Here is a 13,135-nt window from a genome sequence, read left to right as displayed (position 1 = left end):
TTTTGAACTAATTGAGCTAAATGGGCCTTAGAAAAATAGGACAGTGGTACTACAGTGCATTGTGATTTCCACTACTGAGGAAAACAGATGTGTTCTCACACATCTCAGAAGGATTGATGGAGCATCTGTGCTTGTTGAGTGTGTTTTTTGCGTTTATATAACAGCTAAGGGATTCTTCTTGCAATTCCATGTTTCTCAGCAGAACGGTGGAGCTCTTAAACCTTATCTAAATGCAGTGGCCGGCCGTCACGGCCTTCAAGGCCTTCTCTGCTGGCCTAAGAAATATCTGAATCATATATTATATTTTGTCCATCGATACTTAAATAATTCCAAATTGTCTGTTAGCTTCCTTTCATTGCTTTTCCCCCTGGTTGCACTGCTTCCAGATGTGTGTTTTCATATTGAAGCATTTAACTAATCACATTTCAGCCATTATTTGTTGCCAGGGATAGAAATCTGCCTCAAGGGCTTCACAATCAGTTCTGCGGGCTCTGCCGCTTTAAACAAGCGTCGATAAGACTGTTGCTTTAACGAATCAGATTTCGAGTTGGCAACACCACAATGCATTGTCGCAGGTGTAGGGATACGTCATTGCCTTGTCGCAGGCGTAGGGATACGTCATCGCTTTCACCAACTATGAGGCTAGTCATTAGCCAGAGCTACCAAACTGTATTTGGAGCGGGCTGCACAAGCAAATATATTGTTGTGTTGATTTAAAGCCATTTTCAAGATGGACTATGCCAGAAATACGACAGGACAGGCTTGACTTTCAGCATTAGCTTCGATGGCGATAGAAGAGAAGGAAGAAAGAAAGGAGGATGGATATTGTGTACAGTTAAAAATGATTTTTGGTGAGTAAAATATGGCTATATTCCTAAATAATATTTCAATTGTGGGCCAAGTTCTGATATCTGAAAAGCTCCAGTGTTTGTATTTAATCACTAAATGCTGCTAGGAAGTGGATTTTACCCCATTTTAGTGCAATGTTTGCCGTTTCGCGTATATGGACGTATCAGCGTTCATCGCTGTCTTTTTCCTGGGGAAATGATACTCCGGGCCCGGTTCTGATGTCTAAAAAGCTCCAGTATTTGTATTTAATCAATAAATGCTGTTTTCGCCTGGATTCTACCCCATTTTCGGGCAATGTTTGCTGGTACGCTAATGACGTTCATCGCTGTAAATCACCCCCTGGCCCGGTTGTAATGTCTGAAAAGCTCCAGTATTTATATTTAATCATTAAATGCTGCTAAGAAGTGGATTTTACCCGTTGAAGGCGCTACGAGAAAATGCACGGACCGCCACTGTCTAACTGCTTTAATTTCACTCAAACTGGCATGGCACTCACACAACCAATCAGACAAATAAACCACCAGTGAGCATGATAAATAATCAACTGTGACATGTTGCTTTTTTAGTTCAGTCTTTTGTGTTTCAAACCCACACAGACACTTCACGCATGTGTATATTGTGCACACACGAAGGTGTGTTACACAGTATCGATCCATCTGTTATACATTCGTGGTCCACTGGGAGGGTCTTCAGATAACCATGATTGCGATCTGTCATAGATCCCATAGCGGCTACTAATGCAATTAGAGTGGAATTAAACAGACCCACTTGCTGGCAATCACATTTAACACAATCCTCTTTCAGGACTACAATCAAGCTAGATAAATACAGACCATTTGATTGAATCTTTTTCCAGTGGAAAACTATATATGAAACATATGTAAGGATTAATACATAGTACACTGCCAGAGTTTACATCCCCAAACATCTAACATTGCTTCGCAGATTGGCACAATATCCTGTGGAAACTCTGTAATCAATTTCCGTGCGGTTGGGTCATTTTTTTACACCACACTTGAAACCAAAAATCCCATTGCAACCATCATTCACTGATTGAACTTCACTGATACGTTGAGCATCCATCAGGAATTAATTCAATATACTAGGTTTGTCATTTTATTATTCATGTGAGAAATAAGACTGTCATTATCATTATCAAGAACCAATGTGTGTTTGACATTGAAGTCTCTATTATAGTGTCCACCTGAACTCAGCATCCTTGTTTATACACATCGACCTCCAAACTCACCTTCATGTGTTCAATGCATACAATCAAAATGTGCCACTGGTGGATAATTTTGCTTCTTTTCATGCTAATGAACTGAAAGATGATGACTATGTGTTAGTAGCAGTATTACCATAACAAATAGAGCAAGAATAGCGCAGGTTTTGTTGTGTCATTTAAAGGACAGTGAGAAAATAAGATGTGCTTCAGCTTTTCTGACACAACTAGTACATCAAATCTTTATAAAATATGTATTGAATGCTAAATTAATTAATTTCTAAAGCACATCCACTCGCAAAATTTGAAAACAATCACATTTCAGTCGCTATCTCAAACAGAGCTAATACAATATGCATGAAGCTGAATCTGAACACTGATGAAATGAACCATGACAATAAGATGTGAGTCGATGCCTCCCCCTTCTCCATCATAGACATTCTCAGGAAGAAGAAAAAAATCACTCACAAACCATAAATGACCCACTGACCCTGTTCACTTAATGTTCAGCAATGCCACTGCAGCCACTGTCCAAAGCTTCAGTGTCACCTTTTAAAAATGCATTTGAGTGTCACGCATGCAGATGGAGGAAGAAATCCTTTCCTGGTTGTCAGCCTGAGACAGGAAGGCAGGAAAACAAAAGTTGGAAGCCTTCCAGCGTGTGTTTCTGCCTGCCTACTATGTCCCACCATCATTGAGCCTCCAGTGAAGCGGAACAGTTCCCTCAAATCACCCCGATATGTCACTTCTAGCACATCAAGGTCAAACTATTGTGCCAATTTACCGATAAACGACCCTAATAGATAAACACATGCAACATACCGAAGGACTTTAGACACTACTTTGGAGTGTGTCTGTGGATTATATTGTGACTGTGTAAAAAAAAATCTGCTTTACTTCATCACAGTTGTTAGAAAAGGCTGCTATCAACGAGTTCTAAACTAAGCTCAATCAATCATACTTTCAAATATTCTCACATATAGATATGGAAGAATTAATTCATTTAAAGTCTGGCATCAAGTCTCACAGGGAACGAAGGGTTCCACCCCAACCCTTGACTGATTAATTAATAAAGATGTCCCAGTCCCTTCATGTCCATATGGCATCCATAATGCATGGCTTTATCATTTTATTGGCTTATTCCTCGGTTCATTCCATAGAGGACACACTTGTCTTTGGGTTGTAATATAAAACTTAATCAGTTTATGTAATTCATGGGTAATTTCCATGTTATCTTCCCTTCAATGCTGGCGTTGTATCTTTACTTGTGCTGACAAAGTGTGAGCCTAATGCAGCTGATGGAAGCGCCTTCTCGTCTAACACCTTGACATTGAAAATCTGACTCTGGATCTGAATTCAAACAGACCTCGATTAGACATGTCTATAATTAAGATAATTGTGCCTTTTATGATGCTGATTGTAATTAACCTGCCATTAAGTGTCTCTTGTCCGGAAGCCCTGTTTCAGGGGAAGGAAAATTTACACCCTATTGTTTTTGAGTGTGCACATACCAAGTTATATAATCGTTATGCGTGTTATTGTGCCAACCGTCTGACAGCTAACATGTGCTTGCCGCATGCTTGTTTTTCCCAGAGTCCCCAGTACACTTTAAGTGACATAAACAAACTAGATAGACAGGGCTCATTGTCTGCTCGCCCAGAGAGAGAGAGGAGGGGGGTTTGAGAGAGGGAGAGAGTGAGATGTCCTACCAGCCTCCTCGAGCTAGTAACCATGACAACAAGATGGCTGGGCGACTTGCTTGAAGCTCAAATCAGGCCGGTGTCTTGCATTTCCTCCAAAATAAACCTTGCTGACACTTCAAAGAACAACGCGGCTTTGCGTTAAACGATGAAAACCAGGAACTTTTTTTTAAATTACAAACTCACCTCCCCCAAAATCCCACAACCTGCACATTTACAACGGCTAAACAGAAACTGCAGGTCTCAACCTAATATTTTGATCCCAGATTAGCAAGAAAAACATAACGTCAAACGTCATAGCAGCCTGGTCTATCCATCGTGATAGAGAAACATACCAAAAAAATACATGTTTTACTTCCCAACAAGATGACATGCTATTGTCATATAAGGCTAACTGTATGGCGTAGAATATGAATATTTCTTCACTCACCAGTAAAATGTGAAAGCGGAGCTGCTCCTCTTCACCCGTCTGCCTTGGTACATCCACACCGGGGAATAGAGCGAGCAGACGGGTTTGTTTCTCCTTTCCAATTCTCTCTCTCTCCCTCTCCTCTCTCTCTCTCTCTCTCTCTCTCTCTCTCTCTCTCTCTCTCTCTCTCTCTCTCTCTCCACCTCTCTCTCTTTCACTCCCCCCTCTCTGGTTAAAAGGACGGATGGACTGCCTGTGTCCGCCTCCACGCGATGCCGCAAAAAATGTCTGAAAGGCGGCATGGGACCGCCTCACTCTCCCATCTAGGATTGGAGCACCAACTGGGAACAAAACGCAAATGTCTCCTGTCTTCCAGCAAGATGGGCAAAGTTGCATCTGACTGAAATTGGGATGATTAAAATCCTTTAACCGTATTAAATGTACAGTATGGAGCTCTATATGTCAAGGGATGCCCTCCTCTTCAACTCCTACTTGCCTATTTATTTCACAGAGTATTGACATCACATGATGATGTTTTGATTGGATGGCTTTGGTTGGAATTGTGACCTGCAAAAAAAGCATAGCATGCAGATGATTTACAGGCAGTTAAATAGTTCTGTCCAAGGTCTAAAGTCATATCTAGACGTAAGCATTCATCATGCAAGTTTGGTTTAGATAGGACATTGACATCAGCCAGCAAAAACAAGATTGAAATAGCTGGGTTTGACATTCTCAACTGCAGGATAAATAAATCAAACCATTTAAAAAGGATTTGTGGCCATGTAAATATGTCAAGAATATAAAGTATTTAACTGATGCTAGATTGAAAGCCGATTCTTTGTCCAAATTATACATTTGCTCGATTTAAAGTAGTGTTTCCTAACCTTTATTGTATTTCACAATAGGGGGGGAAACAAACCTAGCAAATGTATAAAAATACCTTTTTGTGGAAGATTTTTCGATGCTTATATACGTCAATATACACTACTGGGATACTGTAGATTGATTAACAAATGTTTTTTCCACATAATTTGTGTTCAGATTATTATAAAGGAACATGACATTAATTCTTTGGATAGAATTGATAGTCCTCTTATCCTATTGGATCAGCCCAGTGATACACTCAACTGGATCATTTAAACATTTAATTTGATGTTTTCTGTCAATTCAATGAAAGCTAACCCAAATAAGAAATACTGAAAAATGCTGAAATTTAGACAATCAATTATGCAGCCTTATGAAAAAAGATAAATAGCAATTGGTGTCAGTTGACACCAGTCGAGAAATACTGATTTATGAGCAGTTGATTTGTTGTTTCGTGGTCATTGTCTCTTTGGGACAGCATTCTTCACAAAATGAGGAATTGATTTTCCACCACATATTAGTGAGCCGCTGATGTGTCAGAAAAGAGCGGAATTGCGCTGTCAAGTAGAAAATGGTTTCTGCTTCCATGTGTGTCTGACAAAAGAAAGAATATTTTTACCGACATTTTTTATTAGCTTGATGCATTGTCCTCAACAAAATCACACCCCTATAATACTTTTCTGTAAACTTTGACAGTAAAATAACCTACTTAAATCAATATTAAAGAATTTATTGCACGATAAAGATATTTTATGTACATTGTTTACTACTTCCAACTTCAAATATATTTCAACTTACCTGTCCAAGTATTCCTGTGCACCCGTTCACACGCTTTCCCTGTAATGAAATGGGAAACTATCATTGAATATAATTTTTGAGAAAAAGAAAACAAATCTCCCCTATACAATCAAACTTTTAAGAGCAACACGTTTATTTGTTACGTTTTTTTTTTAATTTACTATCTACTACAGAATTGTCTCATTAAATAGTTAATAAATATTGAAAATATCAAATTTTTCAACCTAACAATATAATCATATGAAAATTAGTCAGCTTAAAGCAGCGGTGTCAGACTTGGTTCGTGGGCCGCGTTAACGTCAACTCGATTTCATGTGGGCCGGACCATTTTAGATATAATATTTAGATTTTTTTTAATAAATGGATGAAAAGAATTGGATTAAAAGCCCTGAATATTCAGTTTTTTATAGATCTAAAACAATGTTTATTTTAGCTTTTTTAAATTTATTTTATTTATTTTACAAAATGATTTTTAAACTAAAAACACAGAAAAATTGATTAAAAAATTACAATTATTGAAATAAAAAGGGGGGAAATCAGGAAATTTAATATACATCTATACTCTTCATTTTAATTTGATCCTAAAACAGAAAGTCGGCACTCATGATTTACTTTCCCGAGCCACACAAAATGATGCAGCGGGCCAGATATGGCCCCCGGGCCGCCACTTTGACACATGTGGCTTAAAGCTAACAAATAATGCAAAATCCCATTTACCAGCTAAGTAAAATTAGCGTCGAGGAGTACGCTGTAAATGTTTAACATAAAGAAGGTCATTGCATTAGTGTTATCTTGTGGTATATTAGGTTATATTACGGTATGGTACGGTGCATTACGTTTCAGTACGGTGCGTAACGTTACGTTATGTCATGTTAGAGTGTGTTAAGTTATGTTATTTTGTGTTGTGTATCGCCACTCTACGCTATGCGATATTATGTTAGTACTTACATTATATTATCATTTATAAAAGTAGATTTGGAGAAAACAATTAAAATGTTACTACAAGGCCTCAGAAAACACAACACTGCAGTGACCTTGTGTTAAGATTTGGTAATGTTTTCTTCTGGGATATTAAGAATTCTGGCCTTTGTCTCAGGCTTTATTGCAAAGTCTTTATAGATTGAGAAGATTAGTCCATCAGGTGATCTCTGGTGATCAATACCACATGAGGAGGAGAAGAAGGAGTATTTGGAAGAAGAGTGCATATAAAATCTAAAGGGTTTGTGAACAGAACAAAGGAGATGTGTGCGTTTGAAGACAAGGGGAGGCGAAGGTTAGACAGGCAAGACCTACTGTGAGGCAGGTAGGGGGTGGGAAAAGATGATGTTCTAAGGTTAGAGATAGGTTGGGGTGTAGAGATGACAAAGGGGAGATGTGCAGCTAACTAGAGAATTTGAGATTTCAGAAATACGTAGTTTGGGGGAGGCCTACTGCAGACGCAACGTCAATCCTAATCACTAATTCATTAACCTGCTGGTCTCCCCTCCTCCTCCTGCGGACATACACAGATGCACTCACTGCTGCCTCTTGTGTGTCCCTGGAGAGGCGGAAGGCTGGATAGAGAAATAAGGAGGTGTGTCTGCCGCTAAGTGACATCTGCTGGACCATGACAGTGGAAATATTTTGGGAACACTGGAAATCCCTGGTGTGACTATGGGATGGTGGGGAAAAGTGGGGGAGTGATTTTCGAGGGATGAAAAAAGATAACAGCTTGGCTGGTCGGTCGGTGTTAGGTGGTCCCCAGTGATGGTGCATGCAGAAGTGTTTTGTTGTGTCAGAAAAATAACATCAACTTGCGCTGCGGGTAAGGTGTGCATGGGGTGGGGATGCTATTCATTGAAAAAAGCTGGCTGTGGGGATAACAAATCAATATACATAATGAGGTTGCTGAGCTCACGTAATAGCATTATGAAAATGCAACTCACTTGCCATAATATTAGGTACACTTCCTGCATCAAATAATGGCCATGTCGAACAATATTTCATTGGCTGCAATTGATGGTTTTAGATGTCCAATTCATTTGGACTGTTAGTCTTCATATATCAAATGAATTGGCAGTCTGTCGACATCCATGGCAGGCAATACGTTACAATAAACTTGTGTGGAATGGCATATACCATAGTTTAAGGGTGTCAGAGTCGGGTTGGTTCGCGGGCCGCTTTAACGTCAACTGGATTTCACATGGGCCTGACCATTTTAGATATAATATTTAGTTATTTTTTTAATAAATGGATTAAAAGAACTGGATTAAAAGCCCTGAATATTCAGTTTTTTTATAGATCTAAAACAATGTTTATTTTAGCTTTTTTATATAATTTTAGATTTTACAAAATGATTTTTGAACTAAAAACACAGAAAAAATGGATTAAAAAATTACAATTATTGATTTAAAAGGGGGAAAATCAGGAAATGTAATATACATATATACTCTTCATTTTAATTTGATCCTAAAACAGAAAGTCGGCACTCATGATTTACTTTCCCGGGCCACACAAAATGATGCGGCGGGCCAGATTTGGCCCCCGGGCCGCCACTGTGACACATGTGCCATAGTTTGAGCATTAACCCTGCAGTTAGATTTTAAAGAGAAAAAGAAATAACCTTCCTGCATAGAGTCAACCACATGGGTTTCTCCAGGGTACTCTTATTACCCATAGTCGGCTGGGTTTGGTTGGCTCCAGCACCCACACTACCCTTGCAAGGATAAGCAGAACGTAAAATGAATGAATTAACGAATCAACTTAATGAAAGGCAACGTACTTATTTGAAGAGTTTTTTTTAAGTCAGATCCATTTTTTTAAATATAATTAAATGATTTTCTTGTTTTTTTTTCTGGCAATGACTCAATGGGATCCTATTCCCATATTTTTAGAGCAGTAAAAATTATGCAAAACATAATGTCACCAGTAAATGACTCATTATTTTTTAGTATAAGAGTGACCCCTGCTACTACTACCTCCTCAAGAAATACTCTGCTTACAATATACGATTACTTTCTAAAGAGAAGTAGTCCCGCTCAGCGGACATGCTTGCCTGGTGGTTTAATTAATAACAGCCAAAAAAAATGTACTGTAAACACATTTTGCTAGCCAATTTTGTTACCAATTTTAAACAGTACGATACGTCAAAAATAGGCCAATGTCAATTCTGAGTATTGGTTTGGGAGCCTAAATAGTTCAATGTTATTACCCTTAGAAAGTGTTAATAAATATTTTAGAAAAATCTATTCTTAAACATAAATATGACTCTTTTGGAGCTAAAGTTGAAGACAACCTAAATGTACTTGATTAATTCTTTGTAGTGGATTAGACAATGTTTGAACATTTTATTCATTCAATCTGTTGTGTGGCAATAAAATGAGCCGGGGTACCATTGGTGGTACTCATACCACACTTTCAGGAAAGCTTTTCTGGATGTTTTTTGAGGCAATTGGGAAATTGGTCAGGTCTAAGGAAAATGTGATGTAGCTAGAAATCCTGGATAAAAACCCGCCCTCAGGTGCTTTCGATCTCAGACTAAGAAAATAATTAATCTGTCAGAAAGACAAGAAACTGAAGCGCAGGGCTTGAGGACAACTATGTGAATGTCCTTGAGTGGCCTTGCCAGAGCACTGACTTGAATCGACTGAACATCTCCAGAGAGATCTGAAAATAGCTAGTTATCAAACCAGATGCTGTTTGCAAATGGCTTCAAAGACAGGAGTGAAATGTGAGTAGTTTATTTTTCACACAAAATAAAAATTCACAATTGTTATGGGTTTAAATAAATGTCAATAAAAAAAACACAGTAAGACATACAAAGATGGTAAGCAGAGGTCCCAATATATAAAGACCCACACGATCAGTGGTGTCTGTTTTGTGTTTTAGTGCTGTTAGATCAGATTTTCAGATATTCACTGAAACTATATACATTTTGTATGTCCTTTTTGGGGTAGAGAGATTAACATAACAAGTAGTCTCATCTCATCTCATTTTCTGAGCCGCTTTATCCTCATTAGGGTCGCTGGGTTTGCTGGTGCCAATCTCAGCTGTCTCCGGGCCAGAGGCGGGGGACACCTTGAATCGGTGGCCAGCCAATAGCAGGGCACAAGGAGACAAAGGACAACCATGCACTCTCACACCAATACCTCGGGGCAATTTAGAGTGTCCAATCAGTCTACCATTCATGTCTTTGGGGGGGGGAATGTGGGAGGAAACCGGAGTACCCGAAGGAAACCCACGCAAGCCCGGGGAGTACATGGAAACTCCACACAGATGGATCTGTGATTTTATATGTAACCACATTGTAAGGGTTTATTTACACTGACTGTGAGTATGCCCAGAATCCACAAATATACTGGACACCTTTTGGCCTGCAACTTCTTGGGTTTGTTCTGTGTGGTATGTAATAATTGGAGGGTTGTCCATGAGTCATACTTACCACTTGAATAATTTAACCCTATAAACTATAGTAGTATTCGGTTGAAAAAAGTGGTACTCAGTATCTTTTTGACAGAATGAAATAACCCATTTTTAGTTCACATTTTGCCTGTTCTGCATATATTTGGTAACGCAAGTATTCAGTTCTGATGAACTAGCTTTGTATCAGTGTGTTAGTCTGTAAGTGTGCTTGCACGTATGCTTGCAACTGCACACAAATATGCGTGCATCAACGTTCGCTGACATCAAAGCTATTTTTATTGCAGTTGACAGTTAGAAGACCTAATCAGCATCACAATGACTATAATGTAGGTCATTTCAATAGAAAGACACCTGTGCTTCATTGGTTTTCACATCATTATTCAGACGGTTTTCATCACAGCTTAATCAGCCACATTATCACGGAGGAGAAAAGGAGCAGTGCGTGCTTGTGGATATGTATATGTTATAAGGGTCATTTTGTCCACAGGCATGAAAAAGTCTGACACAGCCCCATTTAAGTGGCACTTTGAGAGGTTTCCGTCACTTTCAGCTGTAACCACTCCATCAGATGATCCATGAAAGGGAAGCATTAGTATCTGAAAAATGTTCATACCAATTTACTGAGTGCATGTGTTTGTGCCAGGCAGACAAACATCGGAAAGTCTGCCAGCATCATGACAGAGTGTGTTTGAGACACACACACTGCGTATGGTGCTGATCGTGCGAACTGAGTTTGTCGGACAGCCAGGTCAAAAGACCGATACATCGCTATAGCAACAGCACCAAGCTCAGTCCTCCTACTTGCCAAGTAAATATCCTCCTGCCCAAAAAATAGCCATAGTCAACATGTAAATGGTATTTGCCTCCAAACGTACTTCTTTTTTTAATGTGACTTGCTTCTGATTTGCAGACAGCAGCGGATTTAATAGAACTTAAGATCATGCAGCAGGGGAAAAAAACATATTCTACCTCCCCGCTAGTTTTCTTTCCAAAGAATAAGCCAAAACACACAATTGTTTTGACTACACTGCTCGCTTTTGCGGGGAGATTCAGCTGGTATTCAGATGTTGCACTTTCTACATTTGAGATTTCCAATGTCGAACCAGCTGAGTGTAAGCGAACCATTTCATAGCCTTCATCTTGGAGGAGCTCCATCGTCTGGCGTTGGAGGACCTGACAAAACCATGAATTGATGGCATCTTTAAAGACAATTCTGCCATTCAGAATTTCTTGGAAAGAAAATGTCCCATAATACTTTGAGGTCTGTTTAACTACAAGCATAAGGGAGGAAGCTATATTTTTCCATTGGGGGTCACATAAAAAGAAAATGGAAGAACCATTCATTCATTTTCTTTGCTACTAAAAACTACATTATAATGTTATGTAGACATTTTGCCTTGACAAGTATCTTTATAACTTTACACAGTTGCAATAACAGTGTCGCATATTAAATAGTGATGCACTAAAGGGATTTTTTTTTTATCACAATCATCTCTAAAATGTATTCCTAATGGCATAGCCAAATCATTTATCATTTTCACACTGATGACAAACTGAGCCACCCAGTGTTGAAATAAAGAAGTGCAATGCAGACAATCAAGTTTAGTGCAGGCCCTGTTACATGATATTTTTAGAGCATGCTGCAGCCTGTGAATAACGGATATGGTTCGAGGCTGGACATCAGACACGCCTGTAATTGAAATTCTGCCAATTTAAAGTAAGGATTACAATCATGTTACCAATCAAGACGACTCAATTCTCCCTGTAAATTGAATTTATTACATTTTTATTACAGTCTATCCAATTTTTGTCTTGCTACTTTTTTGTGAAGCATTTGGTGCAGAGGAAAGCAAAATCCTGGACCCATATTTGGTTGGGCTCAACAAATCCTCTCTTTCTTTCCACCGTGTTTTGCATTTTTGGTCGAGGAGTGTGGAAAATGTTGCGGTGTGTTTTTTCATGGCTACCACTGGAATTGGAGAATATGACGGGATAAAGTTATAAAGCAGCCTTTCACCAGTCCTCCATTCTATTCCTCAATCCTCAACTTTTTTCTTGTACATGCAGTGTAGGAATAACACAAAGGTGTAAAGTGTTGCATTTACAAAAACTCAATAATTAGTTGTATTGTTGCATGTAATTTCAAAGAAATTTAGTTGATGAGGTTTGTAACTTCAGGTTTTGCAGCTCTATTTACTTTTAAATCATTGATTTATTCTTAGTTCAAACAGATGAGTAAATCCTGTTGCCGTCTATGGCACCAAAACATGTTTAAAATGAAAAATTTACGTAATATACTAGAATAATTCATGTGTTTAGTAAGACATTGTCACGTGTGGCCAGCAGGGGTCACTGTTTGTATAAGGATTCCATTAAAACGTGTCCTAATCTCATTCACGTGCTCGATGACGCTATGGTGGTATTTGTGGAGATTTTCTCGAAGTGTGCCTGCGGGAAAGGCAAATGTAGGTTGCACACATGGTTTGTTTCCAGTTGCAAACAATTTATCCACCAAAATTGCTTAAAAGGGAAAAGAAGGCGTCATCATTTTCACAAAACTCATTTGACATTTCATGCCTACCCATGTCTATTGATTGATGGTACATTTATGGGCTGTCATTCTTTACCTGTATGTCAATGTGAGTTAACTGTCTTTTGATTTTGTTCACAGTTGCGCAAGTACTAGTTTTGCCTATTTGTTGTGTGTCTCAACCTTGACCTTTCCTCTGTCTCGGCAGTGACAAAATAAAGACAAACAAATAAGAGTCTGGTATCACTGTGACTCTACTTTTTGACAGAAACCCATCTGTATTAATCGATGTGGTTTCGTTTGATGCAATGCTATGGGGGGATGCAAGAACTCATAAGGATCTTATCAATTTTGTTTGGTTG

General features: G+C 38.7%; 1 protein-coding gene across 6 annotated transcripts in view; it reads right to left on the bottom strand.

The window, feature by feature from the left end:
• LOC144082310 (PH and SEC7 domain-containing protein 2-like) overlaps positions 1-4,346 on the bottom strand; it is a 33,574-nt gene extending 29,228 nt beyond the window's left edge. For 5 of the 6 annotated variants that reach the window (XR_013303220.1, XM_077609362.1, XM_077609363.1 and 2 more), the window contains exon 1: positions 4,202-4,346. The gene's annotated coding sequence lies outside the window, so the exon portion shown is untranslated. Of the gene's footprint in view, positions 1-3,780; positions 3,888-4,201 lie in introns of all 6 variants that reach the window. The other variant, XM_077609361.1, reaches the window with a different exon arrangement.
• Positions 4,347-13,135: the final 8,789 nt, after the last annotated feature.

The sequence above is a fragment of the Stigmatopora argus genome, chromosome 9 (assembly GCF_051989625.1).
Source record: "Stigmatopora argus isolate UIUO_Sarg chromosome 9, RoL_Sarg_1.0, whole genome shotgun sequence".
Lineage (NCBI taxonomy): Eukaryota > Metazoa > Chordata > Actinopteri > Syngnathiformes > Syngnathidae > Stigmatopora > Stigmatopora argus.
The sequence above is the reverse complement of the archived record's forward strand: the minus strand, read 5'-3'. Positions and strand labels throughout refer to the sequence as shown.